Below are 19,730 nucleotides of genomic sequence, written 5' to 3'. Positions count from 1 at the left end.
TTCGTTCTTTCATAAATTAAATAAATTCTAGAGTTTCATACAACTGTAAGTATGGTATGTATGCTGTGCAAAATTCATCGAAGAATCTCTCTAACTTATGAAGAAAAGTGTAAATACAGCAACAAATGCAGCCATTAGTGAGTGAAAAAAATGATGAAATTTTGCACGTCGTTGTTGTTGTTGTTGTGGTCTTCAGTCCTGAGACTGGTTTGATGCAGCTCTCCATGCTACTCTATCCTGTGCAAGCTTCTTCATCTCCCAGTACCTACTGCAACCTACATCCTTCTGAATCTGCTTAGTGTATTCATCTCTTGGTCTCCCCCTACGATTTTTACCCTCCACGTTGCCCTCCAATACTAAATTGGTGATCCCTTGATGCCTCAGAACATGTCCTACCAACCGATCCCTTCTTCTGGTCAAGTTGTGCCACAAACTTCTCTTCTCCCCAATCCTATTCAATACTTCCTCATTAGTTATGTGATCTACCCATCTAATCTTGAGCATTCTTCTGTAGCACCACATTTCCAAAGCTTCTATTCTCTTCTTTTCCAAACTATTTACCGTCCATGTTTCACTTCCATACATGGCTACACTCCATATAAATACTTTCAGAAATGACTTCCTGACACTTAAATCTATACTCGATGCTAACAAATTTCTCTTCTTCAGAAACGCTTTCCTTGCCATTGCCAGTCTACATTTTATATCCTCTCTACTTCGACCATCATCAGTTATTTTGCTCCCCAAATAGCAAAACTCCTTTACTACTTTAAGTGCCTCATTTCCTAATCTAATACCCTCAACATCACCCGACTTAATTCGACTACATTCCATTATCCTCGTTTTGCTTTTGTTGATGTTCATCTTATATCCTCCCTTCAAGACACCATCCATTCCGTTCAACTGCTCTTCCAAGTCCTTTGCTGTCTCTGACAGAATTACAATGTCATCGGCGAACCTCAAAGTTTTTATTTCTTCTCCATGGATTTTAATACCTACTCCAAATTTTTCTTTTGTTTCCTTTACTGCTTGCTCAATATAGAGATTGAATAACATCGGGGAGAGGCTACAACCCTGTCTTACTCCCTTCCCAACCGCTGCTTCCCTTTCATGTCCCTCGACTTTTATAACTGCCATCTGGTTTCTGTACAAGTTGTAAATAGCCTTTCGCTCCCTGTATTTTACCCCTGCCACCTTTAGAATTTGAAAGAGAGTATTCCAGTCAACATTATCAAAAGCTTTCTGTAAGTCTACAAATGCTAGAAACGTGGGTTTGCCTTTCCTTAATCTTTCTTCTAAGATAAGTCGTAAGGTCAGTATTGCCTCACGTGTTCCAGTATTTCTACGGAATCCAAACTGATCTTCCCCGAGGTCGGCTTCTACTAGTTTTTCCATTCGTCTGTAAAGAATTAGAGTTAGTACTTTGCAGCTGTGGCTTATTAAACTGATTGTTCGGTAATTTTCACATCTGTCAACACCTGCTTTCTTTGGGATTGGAATTATTATATTCTTCTGGAAGTCTGAGGGTATTTCGCCTGTTTCATACATCTTGCTCACCAGGTGGTAGAGTTTTGTCAGGACTGGCTCTCCCAAGGCTGTCAGTAGTTCCAATGGAAAGTTGTCTACTCCGGGGGCCTTGTTTCGACTCAGGTGTTTCAGTGCTCTGTCAAACTCTTCACGCAGTATCGTATCTCCCATTTCATCTTCATCTACAACCTCTTCCATTTCCATAATACTATCCTCAAGTGCATCGCTCTTGTATAGACCCTCTATATACTCCTTCCACCTTTCTGCTTTCCCTTCTTTGCTTAGAACTGGGTTTCCATCTGAGCTCTTGATGTTCATACAAGTGGTTCTCTTATCTCCAAAGGTCTCTTTAATTTTCCTGTAGGCAGTATCTATCTTACCCCTAGTGAGATAAGCCTCTACATCCTTACATTTGTCCTCTAGCCATCCCTGCTTAGCCATTTTGCACTTCCTGTCGATCTCATTTTTAAGACGTTTGTATTCCTTTTTGCCTGCTTCATTTACTGCATTTTTATATTTTCTCCTTTCATCAATTAAATTCAATATTTCTTCTGTTACCCAAGGATGTCTACTAACCCTCTTCTTTTTACCTACTTGATCCTCTGCTGCCTTCACTACTTCATCCCTCAGAGCTACCCATTCTTCTTCTACTGTATTTCTTTCCCCCATTCCTTTCAATTGTTCCCTTATGCTCTCCCTGAAACTCTGTACAACCTCTGGTTCTTTCAGTTTATCCAGGTCCCATCTCCTTAAATTCCCACCTTTTTGCAGTTGCTTCAGTTTTAATCTACAGGTCATAACCAATAGATTGTAGTCAGAGTCCACATCTGCCCCTGGAAATGTCTTACAATTTAAAACCAGGTTCCTAAATCTCTGTCTTACCATTATATAATCTATCTGATACCTTTTAGTATCTCCAGGGTTCTTCCATGTATACAACCTTCTACCATGATTCTTAAACGTAAAAAAATTATATTATTGTGTTTTCTAACTTCCACTGCAATGGGTGTGAATCCAGAATCCTTCGTGGTTATGCTGACAAAGTTTTATGAATTTGTTTGTAAAAGTATAGACAGTGGAAATTAAAATGTCCTGAGATGCCTCTCCTGCTCCAAGTCTGCCCGTTTGACGTCCTACCCCCTTAAAGCGTACAGGGCATGGCAAAATGGCGCTGTCAGAAGCAGGCGCCGAGGCAACAGTGGTGCACCAATGTCCGTGGACGACAGCGGTAAACCCCGGCCGCTGTGACTGAGCGGTGCTAGGCGCTTCAGTTCGAAGCCGCGCTGCTGCTATGGTCGCAGGTTCGAATCCCCTCTCGGGCATGGATGTATGTGATGTCCTTAGGTTAGTTAGGTTTAAGTAGTTCTAAGTTCTAGGGGACTGATGACCTCAGATATTATGTCCCCTAGTGTTTAGAGCCATTTGAACCATTTGAATTTGATCGCTATTGATCTGGAAAAAAGGCTGGAATTTGAACACCAGTATCGTAACTGGACGTCCACAGAGTGCCAACAGGTAGCCTTTCCAGATTAATTACGTTTTATGCTTAATCGAACAGATTGGCCTTGGACAGTACGGAGAGAAAAGTCTAAAAGACACACTGCAACAATCGCCAGTGTTTCGTGATCTGGGGAATGTTTTCGTGGCGTTCCATTTGTGATCTAGTGAATCTGGAACCCATGCCCACCTCTACATGAATTTTGTTTTTCCTCGACGCGATGGCATTTACGAGCAAAACAATGCAACGTCTCACAAAGCACGCAGTGTACGTGCGTGGTTTCAAGAGCACAAGAATGAGTTTACCATACTCCCGTGCCTACCAAACCCCCTGGATTTAAACCCAATCGATAATATGTGGGACGACCTCAATCGGACTGTTCTCGCCGTGGATCCCAATCCGAGAAACCTGGCGCAGATGTCCACGGCACAGGAGTCGGCCCTATTGGTGTCTTCCAGAACCTCATTGACTGCCCGTGTCACAGCGGCCCACGTTGCAAAAGATGTTTATCCAGGCTTAATTCAGGCTGGGTCACATTAATTCTACTGAACGATGCCAGTAATCACCTCGCCTTATTCATTAATCTATCTGCTGCTCTTCCTCATGGTCTTTTGCCTGCCATTTTGTCTTAAAAGATGCTGTTTTCTAAATTATCCTCTTCTTTGCTCAAAATACGCTCAAGGAACTGCAATTGTCTTTCAGTGACACGGTATACGGTACACGTGACACCTTATGCCAACCGCACATCTCGAAGCTCATTTATTCAGCTCTTGTCGGTAGCCTTCATCGTCCAGGATTTGAAACGTCACAGAGAACATTGTTTTGGGTACTGCCCAGTTCTACCACATCTCACATCTTAGTGAGATTAGCTATTGCTCCTCGGCCAATGACGATTCATCGCTTCATATCTTTATCACACTTCTCTGTGTCACTGATCACAGATCCTGGAATACACAATCATTCACTATCTCCAGATCCTTTAAGGAGCCAGTGCGTTAAATTTCGCCTAAACCTTTGCCGTTAGTAACCATCAGCTTGGTTTTTTTCATGTTTATCTCTACATTAAAATTCAAACTAATTGTCTTCACTCTGGGGAAGAGATCATTAAGTCCTTTTAGAAATCAAGCGTACGTTGTTGATTTTCCCGCAGCCAATTGAAGTTCCAGAATCCCAGACGTCTCATGTGCCCCTGATGACGTACTCTGCACAGCTTATGTAAGTTCATGTGACAGTATTCAATCTTTTCTGACTCCATTTGTCACTTAACCATAAACGGTCTCTTGACGCCCATCAAACTGTTGGAGCACCTAAGGATTCTGCCCTGTCCCCACTCCTTTCATATGTCTCTCAAGTGGTTCGATGATGTCCTGCAACTATTCCGAACTTGTGGTAACCTATCCATTTCCACATAACTGTTACAACTAACATTATGAAGTACTTTGCATATTCTACCTCGAGCGCCTCTATCACATTTCCCCTCTGCTGTTCTTCCAGCGCCTGGTTTTCGATTCCTGGTTGGCGTAGCAGACGTCCCATTGACATTCGCCCTCTGCCTCTCACTATCTTCCAATTACTTCTAACCTCAGATACTTGTCATCTTCAACGGTCCATAAGTAAAAATTATCAATATACCGTCAGATACTTGTATTTTATCTGATAATCTAATTTAAGACTCCTCGACAGAACCACATTTCAAACGCATACCGTATCTTATCTGGCTTTCAGATCGTCCAAATTTCACTTCTACTCTGTGCTCTGCTACACTTGTACTAACATCTCCCTCATTTAGCCGTAAATACCTGATTAACAATAGAGCTGTTTTTAGTGAAGAAAGCTTTCGTTGCCTGTGCCAGTCTACTTCTGGTATCTATCTTGCTTCGACAGTGCTGTATAATATTTCTCCTTTCAATAAATTCTTTCACTTATTTTATGTGAAAGGGGAAACTACGGCCGTAATTTTTCCCGAGGGCATGCAGCTTCACTGTATGATCAAATGATGATGGCGTCCTCTTGGGTAAAATATTCCGGAGGTTAAATAGTCCCCCATTCGGATCTCCGGGCGGGGACTACTCAAGGGGATGTCGTTATCAGGAGAAAGAAAACTGGCGTTCTACGGATCGGCGCGTGGAATGTCAGATCCCTTAATCGGGCAGGGAGGTTAGAAAATTTAAAAAGGGAAATGGATAGGTTAAAGTTAGATATAGTGGGAATTAGTGAAATTCGGTGGCAGGAGGAACAAGACTGCTGGTCAGGTGACTACAGGGTTATAAACACAAAGTCAAATAGGGGTAATGCAGGAATAGGTTTAATAATGAATAGGAAAATAGGAATGCGGGTAACCTACTACAAACAGCATAGTGAACGCATTATCGTGGCCAAGGTAGATATGAAGCCCACACCTACTACAGTAGTACAAGTTTATATGCCAACTAGCTCTGCAGATGACGAAGAAATTGAAGAAATGTATGATGAAATAAAAGAAATTATTCAGATAGTGAAGGGATACGAAAATTTAATAGTCATGGGTGACTGGAATTCGAGTGTAGGAAAAGGGAGAGAAGGAAACGTAGTAGGTGAATATGGATTGGGGGTAAGAAATGAAAGAGGAAGCCGGCTGGTAGAATTTTGCACAGAGCACAACTTAATCATAGCTAACACTTGGTTTAAGAATCGTGATAGAAGGTTGTATACATGGAAGAACCCTGGAGATACTAAAAGGTATCAGATAGATTATATAATGGTAAGACAGAGATTTAGGAACCAGGTTTTAAATTGTAAGACATTTCCGGGGGCAGATGTGGACTCTGACCACAAGCTATTGGTTATGACCTGTAGATTAAAACTGAAGAAACTGCAAAAAGGTGGGAATTTAAGGAGATGGGACCTGGATAAACTGAAAGAACCAGAGGTTGTACAGAGTTTCAGGGAGAGCATAAGGGAACAATTGACAGGAATCGGGGAAATAAATACAGTAGAAGAAGAATGGGTAGCTCTGAGGGATGAAGTAGTGAAGGCAGCAGAGGATCAAGTAGGTAAAAAGACGAGGGCTACTAGAAATCCTTGGGTAACAGAAGAAATATTGAATTTAATTGATGAAAGGAGAAAATATAAAAATGCAGTAAATGAAGCAGGCAAAAAGGAATACAAACGTCTCAAAAATGAGATAGACAGGAAGTGCAAAATGGCTAAGCAGGGATAGCTAGAGGACAAAAGTAAGGATGTAGAAGCTTATCTCACTAGGGGTAAGATAGATACTGCCTACAGGAAAATTAAAGAGACCTTTGGAGATAAGAGAACCACTTGTATGAACATCAAGAGCTCAGATGGAAACCCAGTTCTAAGCAAAGAAGGGAAAGAAGAAAGGTGGAAGGAGTATATAGAAGGTCTATACTACTTGAGGACAATATTATGGAAATGGAAGAGGATGTAGATGAAGATGAAATGGGAGATACGATACTGCGTGAAGAGTTTGACAGAGCACTGAAAGACCTGAATCGAAACAAGGCCCCCGGAGTAGACAACTTTCCATTGGAACTACTGACGGCCTTGGGAGAGCCAGTCCTGACAAAACTCTACCACCTGGTGAGCAAGATGTATGAAACAGGCGAAATACCCTCAGACTTCCAGAAGAATATAATAATTCCAATCCCAACGAAAGCAGGTGTCGACAGATGTGAAAATTACTGAACAATCAGTTTATTAAGCCACAGCTGCAAAATACTAACACGAATTCTTTGCAGACGAATGGAAAAACTAGTAGAAGCCGACCTCGGGGAAGATCAGTTTGGATTCCGTAGAAATACTGGAACACGTGAGGCAATACTGACCTTACGACTTATCTTAGAAGAAAGATTAAGGAAAGGCAAACCTACGTTTCTAGCATTTGTAGACTTAGAGAAAGCTTTTGAAAATGTTGACTGGAATACTCTCTTTCAAATTCTAAAGGTGGTAGGGGTAAAATACAGGGAGCGAAAGGCTATTTACAACTTGTACAGAAACCAGATGGCAGTTATAAAAGTCGAGGGACATGAAAGGGAAGCAGCGGTTGGGAAGGGAGTAAGACAGGGTTGTAGCCTCTCCCCGATGTTATTCAATCTCTATATTGAGCAAGCAGTAAAGGAAACAAAAGAAAAATTTGGAGTAGGTATTAAAATCCATGGAGAAGAAATAAAAACTTTGAGGTTCGCCGATGACATTGTAATTCTGTCAGAGACAGCAAAGGACTTGGAAGAGCAGTTGAACGGAATGGATGGTGTCTTGAAGGGAGGATATAAGATGAACATCAACAAAAGCAAAACGAGGATAATGGAATGTAGTCGAATTAAGTCGGGTGATGTTGAGGGTATTAGATTAGGAAATTGGACACTTAAAGTAGTAAAGGAGTTTTGCTATTTGGGGAGCAAAATAACTGATGATGGTCGAAGTAGAGAGGATATAAAATGTAGACTGGCAATGGCAAGGAAAGCGTTTCTGAAGAAGAGAAATTTGTTAACATCGAGTATAGATTTAAGTGTCAGGAAGTCATTTCTGAAAGTATTTGTATGGAGTGTAGCCATGTATGGAAGTGTAACATGGACGGTAAATAGTTTGGACAAGAAGAGAATAGAAGCTTTCGAAATGTGGTGCTACATAAGGATGTTGAAGATTAGGTGGGTAGATCACATAACTAATGAGGAAGTATTGAATAGGATTGGGGAGAAGAGAAGTTTGTGGCACAACTTGACCAGAAGAAGGGATCAGTTGGTAGGACATGTTCTGAGGCATCAAGGGATCACCAATTTAGTATTGGAGGGCAACGTGGAGGGTAAAAATCGTAGGGGGAGACCAAGAGATGAATACACTAAGCAGATTCAGAAGGATGTAGGCTGCAGTACGTACTGGGAGATGAAGAAGCTTGCACAGGATAGAGTAGCATGGAGAGCTGCATCAAACCAGTCTCAGGACTGAAGACCACAATAACAACAACAACATTTTATGTCTGTGTCATTCTTAGATTTGTTGTTCAACCAGTCGTTATTTATTTTCAACCACTTCTAACCTCCCCCTCACTTATCGACCTTAATGACATTGAAAAATTAAACCGCGTGTACCTAACGGAAATTTGGGAAAAGCAATCGTCACCGAAGTTAATCTGTCGGTAAAGAGGGAGGAAAGGGTTACATCTAAATGAAAGGTGAAATGCAAATGAAACTGATGGAAATTAATTTTGATAAGGGGTAAAATTAATAAAGAAAGTAAATGTGCGGCCGTTACGTTAACAATTAACTACCGGTAATTAGATATTTGAGATTTGGGGGAAATTACGGTCGCCAGTCCTATGGACAATTACTGTAGTAACTGAAAAAGAAAGGTTATTACACATATAATTGGCACTAGAAGCGTGGCAACTGAAGGTTGACACGTGTAGTGTGAAAACTGAATGTTTGTCAGAAGTAATAAATTTCGCAACACTCTGACTTAATTTAGCAAAAGAATTAATAAAACAGGAAAATTGAAAGTTAATTTAGTGACTGAAATTAATAGTGAGCTTTGTTTCTGAAGCACATCGAAATTCAGTAAAATACGGTTACTCTTGGGCTACCTCAACAATCATTTCAAAAGCTACTTGAATCTACGCAATTTCGAAATAAGAGATTTAACTTTGAACTTGAATTAAATGATTCTGAAAAATTAACAATAGTAAAATTTAGTACATACCAAGTTGAGCTGCAGTCACAGGTAAGCTAAAATACGGTAACAAAACTCGTACTCTTAATTTGTGCTTGTGTAATCTAAATATTGTAGCCAGCTATGAATACCTTATCTGAACTTTGAAATTAAAGCAGTGAAATGGAATGATATTATTTTAATGCTGGCGTTTGAATTTCAATGACACTCGTTCATTCCGGAAAAGGAAGGGACCCTGCTTGGTAATGCAATTGGGACAATGAGCAACAAAGGTTCATGCTACATTGCTGTAATTTAGTAAGAAAAATTTAACAGTTTGAAGAGCTGAGGTCTGCCATACAGTTCTAAAACTTTACGTGCTACCAGTCTTCCTTGTTAGTTGATTGAAGGTTTGAAGTCGTCGATCGTGGAGTTGCTGTTGCAGAAGCTGGATGTTGGCGCGCCTTCTTCTCGACATGGTTTCCAGCCGAAACGGGCTCTTGATGTGCGCCAGCTAACGCTTCCCGTCCGCGACATCGTGTCAGAAACCATCATAGCAGTTCGAGCGCAATTACATGCTGCCAAACCCCGAAAGCGCGGCAACTCGCGGGAGCGTCACACAACACACCTGCTCCACTGCACTACTCCTGCCAGACTCACTCTGCCTGCGCTCCATGCAGCAGAGTTAACACTACCAAAGATCCTAAACACTTTGGTTCTCCACACGACCTATCAATGTAATTGTTCGATAGCATAGTTTTCCCTAAGCAAGACCCAGCGTAAAAATACAAATAATATGTACAAAACAAACCAATTATACATCGACATAAATCCATATATATATATATATATATATATATATATATATATATATATATATATACAAATAGTAAAACAATTACAATATATAAAGTCACAGAAATGTCATATCTTGAGGTAACAAATCAAGGAAAAAAATTTGCAGTGTAATAGATGGAAATAGGATATGCATTTCTGGCGTTACAAACTCTTCAATACTTTCGTCTTTTTCTCTGTTTACTCTTAAGCCATATGAGGTGCTGAGTACATTATCTGATCGAAAATATCCGGACACGCCTATGTAATGAGGAAATGATCACTAAAAGTCACGAGAGGCGGAGCCGCTAGTATAAAAGGAGCAAGTAGTCTTGTCAACATATATGAAGTAACAGCAGGATGGGACTCTCGGGAGAACTGAGATAATTTTAATGTGGACTTCCCATTCGATTTCACCTGAGTAACGAATCCGTCAGGGACTTCTAAAGCTGCCCAAGGCGACTGTTGGTCATGTAACTGTGAGGTGGGAACGCGAAGGAACAACCACAGTGAAATCAAGATCAGGCAGACTTTATCTACTGAAGGATATGGACCACCGAGCATTGTGGAGGGTAGTTGTAAAAACCAATGGAAGAATCACTCCCGAGCTCCAAATCGCTACCAGCAGTCCATCTAGGACATTGACAGTGCATAGAAAGTTAAAAATAATGGGTTACGGTGGCCGAGCATCTCCTCTTCGGTCACACTTTCCAGTAATCAGTGCTAAGCGATGTTTGAGGTTGAATGACAAGCAACGCTACTGGACATCGCATGACAGGGAATGGATCATACGGATTGATGACTCACGCTACATTGTTTGGGAATCCAATGGAAGTGTACCGGTTTGGGAAATGCCTGGAGGACATTGCCTGCCAACATGCGCAGTACCAACAGTCAAGCATGGAAGAGATGACGTTACGGCAGGGCTTAACAACTGGCCAGTTTTGAGCGCGAGTACTCGCGTCTGCTCAGGCATGTGCTCGCGAGCAGGTGCAAGGCTGCGGAGTACGGAGGGAGGGGAGGGAAGGGAAATGCACGCGCACATATGAATAGGACCGCAGCGTGCCTATTGAATTCGCGCCGACTGTGTAACGTTAAAACAGGGCTTCACAACATACGTGCTCGCGGAGCAAGCTGTGAGCAGCAAGGCGCGAGCACGGAGCAGCGCGAGCACGCTACCCCCACTACTGGACCAGAGCAGAGAGTGGGGAGAGTCACGTGGGGCACACAACAGCTGCCGCCAGTCAATGTAAATCCGTGGCCACCTGCAGGGATATCACTCACGAGTTATTACTGCCACAAATGAAACAAATAAAGGAGAATGTGCACCTACCACATAATTTTATTAGCTTAGTGTATGCCTCTACATTCGTATTAATTTTTGAACGCAATAAAAGGTGTCACTGAAGTGTGGGATTATCGGTTATCTTGTACTTTTTGCCCTTTATAATTGCGACTACGTTCGGAGTAATTGTTCTAGTGCATTGTAGGCGCAGTGTGCAGTTTAAATTTCGATCAGACAATGCGTTTCTCAGGCGCGTCTTGTTATATTTCATTGCAGAGAACAGTTGTTCACAAACTTACGTGGAACCGAACATTGATATTATTGTAGCCGCCAGCTTTTTCAAACGAGGAAACCTATCCTGAGGAAAGCGTCTGTAGAATCCCAAAATGTTTTTCTTGTTCTGATAATTGTCTCTGTATTCTCTGTCACACTGCAGGTCAATAATTTCTAGTTGCAGCTCAGGACAAATTTCTTCAATATTCGCTGAATATGGACAGGAGAACAGATCAAAATCACTGTCTAGTGCTGTCAGATCTTGAAAGCGCTGATCAAATTCTTCCTTAAGGGCAACTAAACTATGTAAATAATGTTCAAAGTCTTTGTGAACATCTAGCATGGATGATAATTTAGGAAAATGAGGTAGATTTCCTGTTGCCAGCTGACTCATCCAAAGTGTCAATTTCATTTTAAAAGCTCGTATTTGATCTATGAAATGAGTAATTAGCAGATCTTTAACTTATAGTGAAATGTTCAAACCATTCAGATGGCTAGTTAAATCTGCTAAGAACGCGAGATCACATTTCTATGAAAGCTCTTTCAATTCAGGAACACACATGTTATTTATTTCCATGAACATATTTATCTCATCTAATAGGCAAAAAAATCGATTTAATAATTCGCCGTGACTAAGCCAGCGGACCTCGCTGTAATAAGGCAGGCTACCATACTGGCTTTCTACATCCTAAAGAAAGCTTTTAAATAGTCTGTGTTGTAGCCCTTGCTTCCTTATATAATTGGTTGTACGAACAACAACACTTATCACATTTTTTAGAGTGATACTCTTTGCACATAAGTTTTCCTGGTGGATCACACAGTGAACGCCGCTTATTTCATTCGGCGCGGTCAGTTTTTGCATTTTCTCCTTCAACAGCGCAACGGAACCTGATTTCTTCCCTGTCATCACTGGTGCACCGTCTGTAGACACTGAACCTAAAGAATTCCACGACAATCCTATATTTTCAACACTTTCTTCAACACTACTGAAAATATCACCTCCAGTTGTAGAGTTCTTCATGGCTACTACATCGAGGAGCTCCTCCCTCACCTGAAGATCTCTATTAACACCTCTAATAAATATGGAAAGCTGCGCTGTTCCAGTGATATCAACACTTTCGTCCAGAGCTAGAGAATACTCCATACAATCTTTATAGATATTTGCAAGCTGGCTCTGGATGTCGTCTGCCATGTCCTGTATGCACCGCATAATGGTCATGTCAGATAATGGCACAATCCGAAACTGTTCAACTTGAGAGGGACACAAATGTTCCGCTGCAACTACCAAACATCTTTTATTAAATCGCCATCAGTGAAGGGGCGCAGGGATTTTGCTAAAAACAAAGCAATTTTGTAGCTCACTCTGAGAGCTGTCTCAGTTGATTTTTCTTCGTCATCCAGATCTTCTTTGGATAGCTTCCTTTTAAGTTTAATAACTTCCTGTGCGCGATCTGGTCCATCACATTTTCCACTTCCGTAGTCTTTCGCGTGGTACGACATATAATGTCGCTGCAAATTAAATTTCCTATAAAGGATTCAGCGTTTTGCGACATACTAAACATTTTGCAACACAATCTTTTTCCGTAAACAGATACAATTCCTCCCAATGGGGGTTTAAGTGCGGAAGCATGGCTGGGATTACATAACGGCGACTTGACATGATTCTTACCCAGCGAAGTGACTGTTAGAGCTGATCGTAGTACTTTAAACATTACACGTCGGCGCGAATTCAATAGGCTCGCTGCGGCCCTATTCAAACGCGCGCACGCATTTCCCCTCCCTCCCTTCTCCGCGACCTTGCAACTGCTCGCGAGCAGGTGCCTGAGCAGACGCGAGTACTCGCGCTCAAAACCGGCCAGTTGTTAAGCCCTGCGTTAAAAGTACTACGATCAGCTCTAACAGTCACTAGGCTGGTTAAGAATCATGTCAAGTCGCCGTTGTGTAATCCCAACCATGCTTTCGCAGTTCAACCCCCATTGGGAGGAATTGTATCTGTTTACGGAAAAAGATGGTGTTGCAAAATGTTTAGTATGTCACAAAACGCTGAATTCTTTTAGGAAATTTAATTTGCAGCGACATTATATGTCGTACCACGCGAAAGACTACGGAAGTGGAAAATGTGATGGACCAGATCGTGCACAGGAAGTTATTAAACTTAAAAGGAAGCTATCTGAAGAAGATCTGGATGATGAAGAAATAACAACTGAGGCAGCTCTCAAAGTGAGCTACAAAATTGCTTTGTTTTTAGCAAAATCCCTGCGCCCCTTCACTGATGGCGATTTAATAACAGATGTTTGGTAGTTGCAGCGGAACATTTGTGTCCATCTCAAGTTGAACAGGTTCGGATTGTGCCATTATCTGACATGACCATTATGCGGTGCATACAGGACATGGCAGACGACGTCCAGAGCCAGCTTGCAAATATCTATAAGGATTTTATGGCGTATTCTCTAGCTCTGGACGAAAGTGTTGATATCACTGGAACAGCGCAGCTTTCCATATTTATTAGAGGTGTTAATAGAGATCTTCAGGTGAGGGAGGAGCTCCTCGATGTAGTGAAACTTCCCCTTTCAACAATTATTCAAGACTGTGCTTAAACTGACACACAATATTTTTTAGCGCAACGCAGTCTGACTTTCAGAAATCCCTACAAAGGAATGGCCCTAACTAACATTAACCTGTACCTTTCACAAATCAGTTACCTCACCAAAATCTTCATTACTCGAACTACTGCAATACAGCGAGCGCCACTACTGCCAGCTAAATAAAAGATTCAAACTACGGAAGTCACTAACTACTGATAGGGATAGTTAGCAAATGAAAGATTTTAATAGAGAACAAACACTGTATTTACCTTAATAGTCATAATATATATATTAGATCATAATATCCAGTATTACAAATTATCAAAACTCCGCCATCTCTCTCCCCACATCCACCACTGCTGGCGGCTCACCTCCAACTGTACAACGCTACGCGCTGTTCACATCCAGCTGCCGCTGCCCAACACTACAATGGCAGACAACAATGCAAACTAGCTACAGACTGCACACAGCACAGCCAGTGATTTTCATACCGAGCGCTACGTAACGTTGCCGATAAGAAAACATAAACAGCCTACTTACAGTAGTAGCCATGAAGAACACTACAACTGGAGGTGATATTTTCAGTAGTGTTGAAGAAAGTGTTGAAAATATAGGATTGTCATGGAATTCTTTAGTTTCAGTGTCTGCAGACGGTGCACCAGCGATGACAGGGAAGAAATCAGGTTCCGTTGCGCTGTTGAAGGAGAAAATGCAAAAACTGACCGCGCCGAATGAAATAAGGGGCGTTCACTGTGTGCTCCACCAGGAAAACTTATGTGCAAAGAGTATCACTCTAAAAAATGTGATAAGTGTTGTTGTTCGTACAACCAATTATATAAGGAAGCATGGGCTACAACACAGACTATTTAAAAGCTTTCTTTAGGATGTAGAATGCCAGTATGGTAGCCTGCCTTATTACAGCGAGGTCCGCTGGCTTAGTCACGGCGAATTATTAAATCGATTTTTTTGCCTATTAGATGAGTTAAATATGTTCATGGAAATAAATAACATGTGTGTTCCTGAATTGAAAGAGCCTTCATGGAAATGTGATCTCGCGTTCTTAGCAGATTTAACTAGCCATCTGAATGGTTTGAACATTTCACTACAAGGTAAAGATCTGCTAATTACTCATTTCATAGATAAAATACGAGCTTTTAAAATTAAATTGACACTTTGGGTGAATCAGCTGGCAGCAGGAAATCTAGCTCATTTTCCTAAATTATCATCCGTGCAAGATGTTAACAAAGACTGTGCACATTATTCAAATAGTTTAGTTGGCCTTAAGGAAGAATTTGATTAACGCTTTCAAGATCTGACAGCACTAGACAGTGATTCTGATCTGTTCTCCTCTCCATATTCAGCGAATATTGAAGAGATTCGTCCTGAGCTGCAACTAGAAATTATTGACCTGCAGTGTGACAGAGAATACAGAGACAATTATCAAAACAAGAAAACATTTTGGAATTCTACAGACACTTCCCTCAGGATAGATTTCCTTGTCTGCACAAACTGGCGGCTACAATAATATCAATGTTCGGTTCTATGTATGTTTGTGAATAACTGTTGTCTGCAATGAAATGTAACAAGATGCGCCTGAGAAACGCATTGTCTAATCGAAATTTAAACTGCACGCTGCGCCTACGATGAACAAGAATTATTATTCCAAACATAGACGCAATTGTAAAGGACAAAAATTACAAGATATCAGAGAATCCAACACCTCAGTGACACCTTTTAGTGTGTAACAGTTCACAAATTAATACGAATGTAGAGGCATACACTAAGCTAATAAAATTATGTGGTAGGTGTACGTTCTCCTTTATTTGTTTCATTTGTCAGTAATACTTCGTGAGTGATATCCCTGCAGGTGGCCATGGATTTACATTGACTGGCGGCGGCTGTTGTGTGCCCCACGTGACTCTCCCCACTCTCCACTCCGGTCCGGCAGTGGGGGTAGCGTGCTCGCGCTGCTCCGTGCTCGCGCCTTGCTGCTCACAGCTTGCTCCGCAAGCACGTTTGTTGTGAAGCCCTGCGTTACGGAATGGGGGCGTTCTTTATGATTAGGTTGGGCCCCCGTTATTGTGCTCGAGAAAACGTTAAATGTGAAGGACATAGGCACGTTTTGTAGCATTGTTTACTGAGTTCAGTAGAAGAATAGTTCGGTTGAGCGCTTCAGTGTAACAATGCACCCTGTCACAGAGCAGCATCTGTGAGGCATTTGTTTGCGTTCGACAACATTCCTGAAACGGACTGGCCGTCCACAGTCGGGACGTGAGCCCAACACAATATCTTGGGTTAGGTTAGATCATTGGCTTCGCTCCAGACAGTAACATCCAACTTCACTACCTTCTCTGGTTTCTACTCTCGATGAAGAATGACCTGCCATTCCTCCACAAACATTCACACACCTCTTTGGAAATGTCCTCAGCAGAATTCTACATTTACATCCATACTCCGCAAGCCACCTGACGGTGTGGACACACGCCATATTAATGTCCACTGAGAGGTGTCCGTACACTTTGATCAGGTAGTGTACGTTGTTCATTCCTTTTTACAGGTGTTCATAACTTTTCCTAAATCCAGGCAGAGGGAGACCACGCCGACTGTGAATCTTCTAACTGCCATGTGTTCTCTTTGCACTTTCGTCATTTTCTTTGCCTTCCTTTGTTGTTTCTTCGTTTCACAAATTGAACCACTGTGACAGTGAACTGGATCCTTGCCTTATAATCTTCTGTGTCCTCCTATTTCTTTTCTACATCTTACAGACACACACACACACACACACACACACACACACACACACACACACACACACACACACACACACACCCTCATGGCCTCCTCCATTCTGTCTGTTACATGTCACTGGCTTTGTTGCTCTGCACGACTGACATCGTGACGCTATTTTAGCTCCTTAAAAGCTACGGTGCAGATCCTGCCCTCCCGATTTCTGTATTATTCTATCTACCCATTTACTTACTTATACACTCCTGGAAATGGAAAAAAGAACACATTGACACCGGTGTGTCAGACCCACCATACTTGCTCCGGACACTGCGAGAGGGCTGTACAAGCAACGATCACACGCACGGCACAGCGGACACACCAGGAACCGCGGTGTTGGCCGTCGAATGGCGCTAGCTGCGCAGCATTTGTGCACCGCCGCCGTCAGTGTCAGCCAGTTTGCCGTGGCATACGGAGCTCCACCGCAGTCTTTAACACTGGTAGCATGCTGCGACAGCGTGGACGTGAACCGTATGTGCAGTTGACGGACTTTGAGCGAGGGCGTATAGTGGGCATGCGGGAGGCCGGGTGGACGTACCGCCGAATTGCTCACCACGTGGGGCGTGAGGTCTCCACAGTACATCGATGTTGTCGCCAGTGGTCGGCGGAAGGTGCACGTGCCCGTCGACCTGGGACCGGACCGCAGCGACGCACGGATGCACGCCAAGACCGTAGGATCCTACGCAGTGCCGTAGGGGACCGCACCGCCACTTCCCAGCAAATTAGGGACACTGTTGCTCCTGGGGTATCGGCGAGGACCATTCGCAACCGTCTCCATGAAGCTGGGCTACGGTCCCGCACACCGTTAGGCCGTCTTCCGCTCACGCCCCAACATCGTGCAGCCCGCCTCCAGTGGTGTCGCGACAGGCGTGAATGGAGGGACGAATGGAGACGTGTCGTCTTCAGCGATGAGAGTCGCTTCTGCCTTGGTGCCAATGATGGTCGTATGCGTGTTTGGCGCCGTGCAGGTGAGCGCCACAATCAGGACTGCATACGACCGAGGCACACAGGGCCAACACCCGGCATCATGGTGTGGGGAGCGATCTCCTACACTGGCCGTACACCACTGGTGATCGTCGAGGGGACACTGAATAGTGCACGGTACATCCAAACCGTAATCGAACCCATCGTTCTACCATTCCTAGACCGGCAAGGGAACTTGCTGTTCCAACAGGACAATGCACGTCCGCATGTATCCCGTGCCACCCAACGTGCTCTAGAAGGTGTAAGTCAACTACCCTGGCCAGCAAGATCTCCGGATCTGTCCCCCATTGAGCATGTTTGGGACTGGATGAAGCGTCGTCTCACGCGGTCTGCACGTCCAGCACGAACGCTGGTCCAACTGAGGCGCCAGGTGAAAATGGCATGGCAAGCCGTTCCACAGGACTACATCCAGCATCTCTACGATCGTCTCCATGGGAGAATAGCAGGCTGCATTGCTGCGAAAGGTGGATATACACTGTACTAGTGCCGACATTGTGCATGCTCTGTTGCCTGTGTCTATGTGCCTGTGGTTCTGTCAGTGTGATCATGTGATGTATCTGACCCCAGGAATGTGTCAATAAAGTTTCCCCTTCCTGGGACAATGAATTCACGGTGTTCTTATTTCAATTTCCAGGAGTGTATATAGATTTTATACAGTATTTTGCTTTTCATCGCAAAGTAGTTCACCATTGTAGACATACATGGCAATAAGACATGATGGGCTTCTTGGCCAATGGCTTCAGTTTCACGCAAATTGGTAAACAAAGTACGTCTCGTGCAGGAGCGACGTGCAGATTAATATCCTCTCCGATGCTTGCAACGTGACTCTAGGTCGAAGCACTTCTGTTATCAGCTGTACGCCTTACAGTGCATAATTTGACGTACCTTACGAAGGGTAAAGGCAAATTAGCAAACTTTCATCCCGCATTTCAAGGTGTAGATCGACTTACTAAACGTTAGCACTACAATCGGTTCCTAAAAATCGTCTGAGAAAGTCTACCTTACAATCCGTTCCTCTTGTACTTTATTTCTCTATTTTCCCTTTGCAGTTTAACTTCTTATATTTAAGATTAAATCTCATTATGCATGTTTTCATAGCTACAGTTTTCCACAGTCTATATGAAAAAACGTATTTATATTTTTACAAAACTCATTGCATTCATTAACGTATCTCGAGTGAGCTAGTACTGCACTAAGTTAAAGTACTCACTTTTGATAACCCATTCTTATGTTTATATTGATATTGCGCCTTTTCAATTTTTTAAAATTATAATAGTGTTGCGGATATAGACAATGAGTGACTGTGTTTGTGATCAGAAACAAAGATTACCAACTGGTTTTCATTTCTCAGGATCATGAAAAATCAAGGACAAATAGAGAACTGGAATTACAAAAACAACTAAACGAAGTTCTTAATGAAGTAATTTATTGACAACATTTCCATGGAAACGCAATGAAAGAAGTCCACGTTACTAGCCGATACAGAAACATGCTATGAAACTGACCTTTAGCAATGTAAATGCAGAAAATATAACAAATGTTTCATATTATTTTTTTTAAAATAGTGAATATGGACGCGTCCTACAACTAACTATATACTCCGCATAAACATTCTGTTTACAGAAGTGAAACCAACGTTCTTCGGCACCCACATCCACTAGCTTCGGAGAGCACTTTAAAGCTGTTGCAGAAGTCGTCAGTGTATCGCATGTTATACAGGCCTCAATGGAGACCGCTGTACGGGCGCTCGATAGGGTAAAAATCGGGGACGCTGCTGCCACTTCACTCTGCGGATATTGTGATCCTCCAAGTGCGGGCGACGAGACGTGCTCTGGGCAGAGTACCAAGTCAGCTATTCCTGGATACCTTACCAGATGTTCCTCTATGGCGTCCCCCCTCCTGATTACAGTTATCCGTACAAACCTCTCCTTGCATCTTTCTAGTTAAGTGCTTTATAATTGCACCACTGCTATTCAATTGCATCCTTTTACTCGTTCAGTTCCAGGCGTACAATATCAGAAACCTCTGTATCATTCATCTGAAACGAACAGAGTCTTACTACTGAAACAAACTGGAATCATTCTGCCAATTTACATATCACCCATGCTTTAGAATTTCCTGACTGATTTTGTTTCCGAGATATGTAGTTCATTTATCTACTTTCGATTAATTTTTCTCGTTTTTCGTGTACAGGCACACTTTAATTCGTGTTTGCTTTTATAGTTGTTATTGTCCTTGTACATTTTCTTTGGTCTTAATCTCTATACTGTGTTACCTAGCCTGTCACTTTTGTTCCGTATTTCTTATAAGTGTA

The sequence above is a fragment of the Schistocerca cancellata genome, chromosome 5 (genome assembly GCF_023864275.1).
Source record: "Schistocerca cancellata isolate TAMUIC-IGC-003103 chromosome 5, iqSchCanc2.1, whole genome shotgun sequence".
Taxonomy (NCBI): Eukaryota; Metazoa; Arthropoda; class Insecta; order Orthoptera; family Acrididae; genus Schistocerca; species Schistocerca cancellata.
The sequence above is the reverse complement of the archived record's forward strand: the minus strand, read 5'-3'. Positions refer to the sequence as shown.